We start from the raw sequence: 10,996 nt of genomic DNA, 5'->3' as shown, positions 1-10,996 counted from the left end.
AAATCTAAGTTTGATTGTTGTAAATAGATCTTCAAGCTTGTTATGAATGATTAGTCAATAGTCTTGTTTGATCTTGATACATGTGTAGACTTGATCCTATATATCTCCTCACATTTATTTTTTATGTCAAAAAACTCTTCAAACATCAATCTCTAAAAAGAGAAAGAGCTGAAAAAAAACCTTACTTCAAAAACTAGTTTGATTAGGAAAATGTGGAGCAAAATGTATTCAAAATGTATGATGTCAAGGCCAAAGACTTATTCTTCAAAGAAATATCAAAAATTTCATGCATCGATGATCAAAAATTGAGTTGTATTGATAAAAAAGTATGAAAAATAGAAGCCAAATGAAAAGTTTTCAATCAATGTAAACACTTTGGTGAGGGGTCATATATGTTCATTTCTACTAGTGAGATATGTCACTTGACTTCATGCTATTTGTGTATGACTTAATTGAATTGATCATTGAAATTTCATACTAGACTATGGACTAGTTCATACTTGATTCACACACACAACACACAAGTCTAATGTTCAATGAATGCCTATTTAATTTATGTGATTGTACGTGTTCAAATGTGATGTGTGTATGCTCAATCGCTTGATGATCAAACCCAAAAATATTTTTGAGTATTTTATTTGTTTTTGTAAGTGTTTGTGTTTGTCACTTGTGTTTTGAAATTTTTTCCAAAAAACCAAATATGTTTTGTTGAAAAACTCCTTTGTAAGTATTTTCGCAAGTAAGGTTTCCTACAACCAAGTTGCGAAAATGTGGAAGTTGAAAGTTCAAATATGTGTATAAACACCCTTGAACGTTTAGACCCCCAATTTACAAATTAACCAATTCAAGCTTTATGTCAAACAACTAGTGTGCGGAAAATGAACATAAGCTATAAACAGAATTGGAAAACAATCTAAGCCAATTATAAATCACATCCACAGCAGAAAATAAAAGGCAAAGATAAAGGGAAGAGAGATGCAAACACAAGGACAACACACGATGTGTTATCGAAGAGGAAACTGAAGCCCTCGGCGTAAAACCTCTCTGCCGCCCTCCAAGCGGTCAATAATCCACTAGAAAATGTAGTTGGGATACATGAACAACAATAGACCCTCCAAGCCTAATCTACCCGATGTACCTAAGCCCTCCAAGCTTCTTACTCCAACGAGATTGCGCCGAACCTTTTTCTTTTCTAACTTACCGGATTCCGCTACTAAACCATAGCATCCGCCATCCTTGGCATCTTCCAATGCTTCCCAAAACTCCAAGAACACTCAACACTCTAAATGGGTGTGGGTAGTGTTTGAATAGAAATCTCCTCTCAATAGGTATGACAATGAGAGAGGGAATGAGAAGAGACTACAAAGATTTCTCTCTAAGAATGAGTAGCTCTCTCTAATTGGGTGGGTGTTTTGAAGAAACCTCTCTTAGAGTTTTTCTTTCTGAATAGCCACACATATTTTGTGGGAATGAGGGGTATTTATACTGGTGTGAGAATGGAATGCGAAGAGGCAGTTTTTCCAAAAACAGGGCTGGCTGGTGACTTGACCTCGCGACTTGATTGAGTCGCGAGTTCAAGCCGCGAGCTGACTTAATGGCCAGTCTAGATTTTTGTCTTGTAGTGCTCCAGGTGGCATGATTGTTCAGCTCCCCTGCATACTCTACGCGTGTGCAACTTTTGGCAGCTTGCAAGCTGCGAGCCTCCCGCAAGATCAAGCCGCGAGTCCCTGCTTCACTGTACAGTCTTGAGCATTTCTTCACACTCTCTCACACACTACCCTTACATGATTCCCACCTAAATACAGGGTTTCTAAGTGCTGTATTACAAGCAAATTTGTCACGGAATAAAGCCAACACATGATTGATTAAATTCAACCTTACAATCCCCCCTTTTGGCTATTCCGTGACAAAACACCCTAAAACAGACTCTAGACTTAAACGTGAGTTTGGGAACAATGGCAAAACTCACTCACACCTAAATCTAGAAGCTGTAAAGCTCTTGAATCATATGAACATGAATCTCCTGAAACACAACAATACACCATGATCATTGTATGCAGAAAAGCATGAAATGCATATGAAGCAGGCATGATGTGATCAAGCAAAGATGGAGTTAAGAAACAAACCATGGCTTGATCAAACAAGCAACCACTACACGGTAGTGACCACAATGCTCATTCACACTTGGAATGAACACTTGAACATACAAGCTAACAAGAACAATGCAAGTTACTTGTATGCTCAACACTCAACCAATGCATACTGCACTAAGTATATACATCTAGAAACAATCCTACAAGGGCACAAGAGTGATAGTACTTAAAAGAAAATGCAATACATTTAGATTAAAGTACTGATTTCAACATAGCATAAAGGCTGCATTAAGCAAGGTACATACCATAAAGCTTACAAACTATGCATAAAACATAACCCTAAAAGCTTACAAAAGCAACATGGGTACAAGCCACAAAATACTGAATATAAGCTTAAACAACATAAACTAAAAGTGCTTAAAGTTTCTCCCCTTCAAAGTGATGAGAGGCTGTGATGCACTTGGAACATATATAATTGTAACCTGAAACACTTGCACAAAACACATTAGACCCTCAAGGTAAAGCAAGTAATAAAAGGACAAGTATAATATAACAAGTAAATTGCGATCAAGTAAACATGATGTGAAACATGTGAGCAACTTGATCATACACCAAAACAGTCATATAGAAATGATTACAATGATCACATAGTAAAGCAAATGATCATCCGAACATGCATTCAACGAAGCACAATAGCATAGGGATATATGCATGTCCAAAGCACAAACATGATGCAATGAGAACAACAAAGCATAACTCAAAGCACCATAAAGCCAACAAGAAAACAAACAGAACAAAGTTTTCTTATGATCTCAATGTCTTCTCCCCCTTGGTATATGCATCTCCCCTATGGAATAACTCTCCCCCTACAAATGTGCATGAGAAATAGAATTTCTCCCCCTAAGGATGTGCACAAGAGTCATATAAAAATGACAAACCACTTCGGTATACTCTCTAGAGTATACTCTCCCCCTTTTTGTCAGGAATAGACAAAGGGCCAAAGAGAAACGAGGGCAAGAGATGAAGGAACGAACAATGATAATGATGCATGAGGGGAACGAGGTGAATGAGAAAATAAAGCTCAAACCTAAGACAAAGTAAAATGCTACAAAGCATAATGTAAACATGACATGCTAGGATGAAGAAGCAAGGTCTATACCAATGCATGACAAGGGTAGCAAATGTGTGTGCAAGAGGTGGCTAAGTGCAATGCATAACCAATGCATGAAAAATGCACATGTGGGGCAAGGTGTGTTAAATACACAACCAATGAACCAAACATGTTCCTAATGAGGAAATATGAGAAACCCCAAAGTTTGGTACTCATCGGAGTCCAAACAAGCGAGAAAATGTCTAAGAGGCATTTTAACAAACACCAAGCATGCACACTATGAACAATAATGTGAAACAATGCATGAACATCATGAAATCTACCCTTAATACATGTTCTAATTGCCACAAGGGGCCAACATCCAATGCAAATCAACAAAATAAACCAATCCCATGAAAAACATTTGACAAAAATTAAGTTTTCCCAACCCCTATGATAAAAATCCCAACCAAGAGCACAAAACTCTCCAAAACATAATCCAAGGATCAACAATAATGAAAAGAATTTATAATTACCTTAGAAATGTTAATGGAATGAAAAACCATTCAAATTGGTTGGGTTTTGATGTAAAAATATTGAAAGAGGGGTTTTAGAGAGGATGGGAGAGGTTTAAAACAAGTTTCCCACAAAAAGCCCTTTAAAAAGCTGTTTCTAGGCGATTCGCGACTGGGCGAGTCACGAGGTTCAGTTGCGAAAATTTTCGCGAGTCGCGAGTGAGTCGCGAGCAAGCCGCGAGTCGCGAGTTTCAGTCGTGAAAATTTTCGCGAGTCGCAAGTGAGTCGCCAAAAGCTTCTGGATGAGCTCGCAACTGGGGTTTCGCGACTGGCGAGTCGCCAGCTGAGCCGCGAAAAACTCTGAAACCTGTTTTTCAATACAGAACATGATTAAACAATGAAAAACAAAGAAAACACTAAACAAGAACACAAAGAGTGATAAAAATCACTTCCAAAAACATATAAAATGATCAAAAATCTTTTTGGATTGAACCATATATGATTGAGCGCACACACATCACATTTAGACAAGTACAATCTAATAAATGAATAAGACATTTATTGAACATTAGGCATGTGTGTTGTGTGTGTGTATCAAATGTGGAATAGTCCTTAGTCTAGAGTAAAACTTCAATGATCAATTCAATCAAGTCATACACAACTAGTACTAAGTCAAGTGGTCTATCTTAATTATAGAAATGAACATATATGACCTCCCACAAGAAAATGATTACATAAGATTGAAGTTTTTCATTTGGCTTCTTTACAATTCATAACATTTGATCATTTTGAATCAAAACATCTCATTTTGAGATTGATGCCTGAAATTTGTGATATTTCAATTTGATGAACAAGCCTTTGGCTTTTTAGGCATCATACATTTTCATATAAGTCGCTTTCCCTTTTTCCTAGTCGAATACTAGTATGTGCGATGGCTTTTGTAGCTCATTATCTCTTTTCATTTTGAGATTTACATTTATTGAGCTCTTTAAGCAATAAAAATAAAAGAGTGGGAAGAGATATAAGCACAAGTCTACGCATGTATCAAAACCAACATGACTATTGACTAATCATTCATGACAAGCTTGAAGATCGATTTACAACAATCACACAAAGATGTCAAGATTTTTCCCACACAGATATAAGTGCAAAACTAACAAGTTAAGCTTGTAAATGCACAAAGCCATTTGTACAAAGGTACAAGGCCAAACTCACATGTGATATGTACTCAAACATATATGATCAAACTTTTTGAATTTTTCACTTTTTATGTGGCTTTGGATTTTTTACTCACACAAAGTAAAAACATAAAAGAAGATCAAGAACAAAACAATGCATATAAATAAATGCAAGATGCACAAAATGCATGATGATATGACATTTAATGCATGAAGGGTCCTACAAAGATCGAAAGAATTAGATCAAGGACCAAAAAGAGCACAAGCTCAACCATAGGAACCCTTCCTCATCCAAACGAAACAATTGTTTGGAATGAGTGTCTCAAGAGAAGTGAGACGAGGGTTGGAAGAATGAGAACCGGAGATGCACATAGTCAAGGAGTTAAGAGTATTAAACATTTTCTTTAACAACATGCTATTTTCACTCAAAACCGGTTTACTCTTTTTAGCACAATTTCCATGAAGCTCAAGTTTCTCTTTTCTTTTAATTCTTTTAAAAGCATGAAACTTAGAGCATTGAGGTCTTAGATGACCAAATGCACCACAATGGTGACAAACAATGCGTTTAGGTCTACTAGGCTTTTTAGGAAGAGATCTAGCAACATTGTTTTGTTCCCTTTTCAACTTGGAGCATTGAGGTCTTATATGACCGATCACACCGCAATGGTGGCAAGTTGGAACAAACTTAGACTCATTCAAAACCTTAGGTTGAGACCTAAACAAAGGTTTTGAATTAACAGCCTTTCTCTCCACCATTTGATTTCTTTTATGTGGAGGAATGTACACCGATTTGTCCTTAGAGGTAGAATACACAATAGGCACAAGATCGGGTACCACAACATGATTGCAAGAAATATTATCATTCCTTTTATCAATGGGTTCAGCAATCAAACACTTGGCATGCATCTTAAGAGATTCATTTTCACATTTTAACTCATCAACAAGTTTGTTAGACAAAACAAGTTTAGCATCCAAGTCCATATTCAAACATTCAAACTCTTTTAGCTTTTCAAGAGAATCTTCAGCAAGTTTTTTATATTTCTCAACTAATTTGTTGGATTCATTGAGGTTAGCAATCAAATCATCCTTTTCACAAAACAACTTGCTTAAATTCTTTTGAAAGTTCTTAGCATTTTTCTTCAAGAGTTTGTCAACAACACCCATAGATTCAAATAACATGTCATCACACTTATGAGGATTAACACTCATAGAGGCATTTTCACAAACACGTGGCATGTTACATTCATCACCAACCAAATCATGCAAAGAGGCATACAAAGCACAATCCATGGCAAATAAACACAAGGGGTCAAAGATCACACTTAGGTATTTAAACCACAACAAGTGTACCCACTCTGATACCAATTGAAAGTTCAAATATGTGTATAAACACCCTTGAACGTTTAGACCCCCAATTTACAAATTAACCAATTCAAGCTTTATGTCAAACAACTAGTGTGCGAAAAATGAACATAAGCTATAAACAGAATTGGAAAACAATCTAAGCCAATTATAAATCACATCCACAGCAGAAAATAAAAGGCAAAGATAAAGGGAAGAGAGATGCAAACACAAGGACAACACACAATGTGTTATCGAAGAGGAAACCGAAGCCCTCGGCGTAAAACCTCTCCACCGCCCTCCAAGCGGTCAATAATCCACTAGAAAATGTACTTGGGATACATGAACAGCAATAGACCCTCCAAGCCTAATCTACCCGATGTACCTAAACTCTCCAAGCTTCTTGCTCCAACGAGGTTGCGCCAAACCTTTTTCTTTTCTAGCTTACCGGATTCCGCTACTAAACCATAGCATCTACCATCCTTGGCATCTTCCAATGCTTCCCAAAACTCCAAGAACACTCAACACTCTAAATGGGTGTGGGTAGTGTTTGGATAGAAATCTCCTCTCAATAGGTATGACAATGAGAGAGGGAATGAGAAGAGACTACAAAGATTTCTCTCTAAGAATGAGTAGCTCTCTCTAACTGGGTGGGTGTTTTGAAGAAACCTCTCTTAGGGTTTTTCTTTCTGAATAGCCACACATATTTTGTGGGAATGAGGGGTATTTATACTGGTGTGAGAATGGAATGCGAAGAGTCAGTTTTTCCAAAAACAGGGCTGGCTGGCGACTTGACCTCGCGACTTGACTGAGTCGCGAGTTCAAGCCGCGAGCTAACTTAATGGCCAGTCTGGATTTTTGTCTTGTAGTGCTCCAGGTGGCATGACTGCTCAGCTCCCCTACATGCTCTGTGCGTGTGCAACTTTTGGCGGCTTGCAAGCCGCGAGCCTCCCGCGAGATCAAGTCACGAGTCCCTGCTTCACTGCACAGTCTTGAGCATTTCTTCACACTCTCTCACACACTACCCTTACATGATTCCCACCTAAATACAGGGTTTCTAAGTGCTGTATTACAAGCAAATTTGTCACGGAATAAAGCCAACACATGATTGATTAAATTCAACCTTACAGAAGTGAATTTTCAATTCTTCCAAAATTTTACACAGAGAGTCTCACGACTCCTTCGCAAGTCATTCATGAGAAATGGCGACTCGCGAAATTTGCCCTATGCAAATGAGGATTTTTGCGAGTAACCCTCGAGTCCTACGCAAGTCACTATCCCGCGAAATGAAGAAAATTCAATTTTTATAGGGCTCACAGTGATAGTTTTTCAAATGTTTTGTTTTGCCCCCCTCGTGCCTCTCTTAGCCCAAAACACAATTTTCTCTCAAAACTCAACCAAAACTTCTTGGATTTCATCTCGAAGACTTCTCTAAGGTATTTTTTTAACACTCTTTGTCTTTTAAAATCCATAGATTAAGTGTTAGATTCCTAAAATTTCTAAGGTTGGGTTTATTTTGAATGGAGTTGAGAAATTTTAATTTTTGTCAAATTTTGCCATTTTTTTCTTGATTAGGCTATGCCCCATTTGTCTTGTTGATGTTTTTGTTGGCCCCACGTGGCATTTTAACATGTATTAGGCAAGTTTTTCATATGTTCATGCATTGTTTATCATACATGTGTAGTGTGTGCACTCTAAGTGTCTGATAAAATGCTTCTATGCTATTTTTTTCACTCTTTTGGACTCCGATGAGTAACAATTTTTGGGAATTACCATAATTATTCATGTTTATCATGTTTTGATCATTGGTTGTGTGTTTACACACTTTGCCCCATGAGTGCTTGCTCATGCATTGATCATGCATCTCACATGCACACTTAATGCACCCTTAATGCACACACTCTATCACTTGACATGTTTTACATTCATTCATGCTAGTTAAGTCTTTTTAAACCTTTTAGCACATATAAAATGCTCTTGTGTCTATGTTATGCTCATTTGTTTCTTCTTTAAGGCATTTTTCACTATTTGTCCTTGTTTTTTGACTAACTTGTATCTAATCAAGTTTGTTACCATGTTTGTGTATGGTTTGTGTGTTTGTTCATTATTGTAAATGTCTCCTCGTAAGACAGCTACCAAGAATCAACAAAGCGTCCTCATCATTCCCTTGATTCATTCAGAAATGAAGATGTTAATACCGTCTACGTAGAATACTACAAGAATGTTGTGATCATTATGGAGAGGGGTGTGGACCTTGAATCCTTGGAGAACACATTCATTCCGGAGGTGTCCAAGGAAAGGACATGGACCAAATTGCTTAATCCATCTGGAGGTGTGTATGACAACATCATCAAGGAGTTCTTTGCAAATGCCTTTGTGGAAGGTGACCATCTTAACTGCTGGATCCGGGGGAAAGAGTACACCATATCTAGGGAGTCAATCCAAGAGCTTTTAGAGATTCTTCCAATGACTCCAGATTCCTTTCTACACTATGATGAGGAAAAGGATAAGCTTGAGCCTCTTGTGCCAATCTTTAGAGGCCAGCTCAAGAAGAAGTCCTTGCACACAACTGACTTCTCTCCTGAGATGGGAGCATTGGCTTACATCATGATCTTCAACCACTATCCGATGAAGAATTAGATAACATTGTCACAGCCAAGAACCATTTTTCTTTATGATCTCTTCACTCACAAGGAGATTGATATATGTGGTCACATCTACCATCTTCTTGTCAAGTGCGTTTAGAGGAGAAAGTCAAGGATGACTCTATCATTCCCGAGCCTTATCATGTCTCTAATTTCAAAGGCAGGAGTGAAACTTCCTAGTGGGCTTCCTGTGATGTCAAAGGAATATCCAATTAGTGAGCACACTATTAACAGGAGTAAAGCTCACATTCCGAGTCAAGAAAGAGAAGTTGGTGCAACACAAGTTCAAAGGGAAAAAGCTGAAACTGAAGGTGGCAACACCGAAGATGAGATTGATCAGTTCACACATGGACCAGAGGACATTCCACAGTCATCTACTCAATCACCAGCTACAGCTCCCGACTATCTTGATTTTCTTCCAGAAAGGGTAGAACAAATGCATAGTCTATTGAGTAAGCACATTGCCTACTCCAAGAGCCAGTTTGCATACCTCCAAGGGCAAATCACCACCCTATCTTCTTAGATCCAAGACTTGAAGAAATCAAACTCAAAATTCAATACATTCTAGGATCTTTGGCCATTCTAGTCAAAAAGGGGGAATAGATTAGCTTGAGGGGGAGTACAGCTTAAGAAGGAGTAGGGAACCATTAGTTCATTGGTTTATTTTTGGTGCTTTATGTTTTATTTACAGTGTTTTATTTTAAAACTTTCAATACTTTAGTTTAAAACTTAGTTTTTCTTTAGTACTTTGTGTACCTTGGTTTTTATAGCCATTTCTTGATGCTTTTAGTTATCTATAGCTTTTTGCTTTAATTTCTTTAATGCATCATGTGCTTGTTGGATATGCAATTAATTTTTGCACTGCTCTTAATTGTTTGCGTGTCCGGATGATCATTTTCCAGTTAAATGTTCATTGTGGTCATTTCTTAATGATTGTTCCTATATGATCAAGTTATGCTACATGTTCTCATATATCTTGTTTATCTTGATCTCATGTTACTTGTTCTTTATACATGCCTTATAATCTACTTGTCTTGTGCTTAATGAAGTTATTTGTTATGTGCAAGTGTTTCAGAATACAAGTGTATATGATTCAAGTGCATCACAAGTTTTAGATTTAGGTGTGAATGAGTTTTGCCTCTGTTCCCAAACTCACGTTTAAGTCTAGAATCTGTTTAGAGGTTTTGTCACGGAATAGCCAAAGAGAGAGATTGTAAAGTTGTGATTTCCAATTAGACTTTGTTGGCTTTAATTCCACGTCAAATTTGGTTGTAATTCAATCAATTTTTTCCCTGTATTTATATGGGTTTAATTGTAAGGGATGAGTATGAGAGATTGGTGAAGAATCAAGCATGCAATGAAAATAAGTGCAGATTCGCGACTAGCTCGCGAGTAAAGTAACTCGTGAAAAGGCCATGTGTGAAGCACATGAATAGAAGCTAAAGAGTCATGTGCCAACCTGTCATTTCATGAGTATTTTACGAGAAAGGTCATGTCGCGAGGTACCCGCGAAACTCTCTGTTTGGCAAAAATGAAAAGTGTTTTACCATATTCTTTACACGCACTATATATACACTATATATACCCTCATTACCCACGAAATTGTAAGGAGTTCTTTTCAGAGAGAAAACCCTAGCAAAACACTTGAGAGTTAGAGATTGTCATACCCACAATCATCTACAAAATTTCTCTTGATTTTCCTCTAGGTCAAACACTTATCTCACCCATTCTGAATGTTAAGAGAAGTTTTGGTGTCTTTGGGAAGCATTGGAAGAAGCCATTGAGTGGAAGAATCCATTGAGTGGCGGATGCAATTAGGCAGAATTGCGGGATCCGGAAAGCTAGTGAAGACAAGATTTTGAGAAGTCTGTTAGTAGCAGAAGCTTGGAGGGCTCAAGTACATTAGGTAGATTAGGCTTAGAGGGTCTTTTTGATATTTATGTACTCCAACTTATTCACTAGTGGATCGATTTTGACTTGGAGGGTTGTAGAGAGATTTTTTGCCGAGTTCTTCGATTTCCTCTTCAATAACACGTCTCGGTATTATCTTGTGTTTGTATCTCGTCTCTACTTTTTAAACTTTACTTTTATTACTCACTGTGGTTGCTTAAGGCTTAGAGTAGTGTTACCAATT

The sequence above is a fragment of the Quercus robur genome, chromosome 2 (assembly GCF_932294415.1).
Source record: "Quercus robur chromosome 2, dhQueRobu3.1, whole genome shotgun sequence".
NCBI lineage: Eukaryota > Viridiplantae > Streptophyta > Magnoliopsida > Fagales > Fagaceae > Quercus > Quercus robur.
This window is presented reverse-complemented; position numbering follows the sequence as displayed.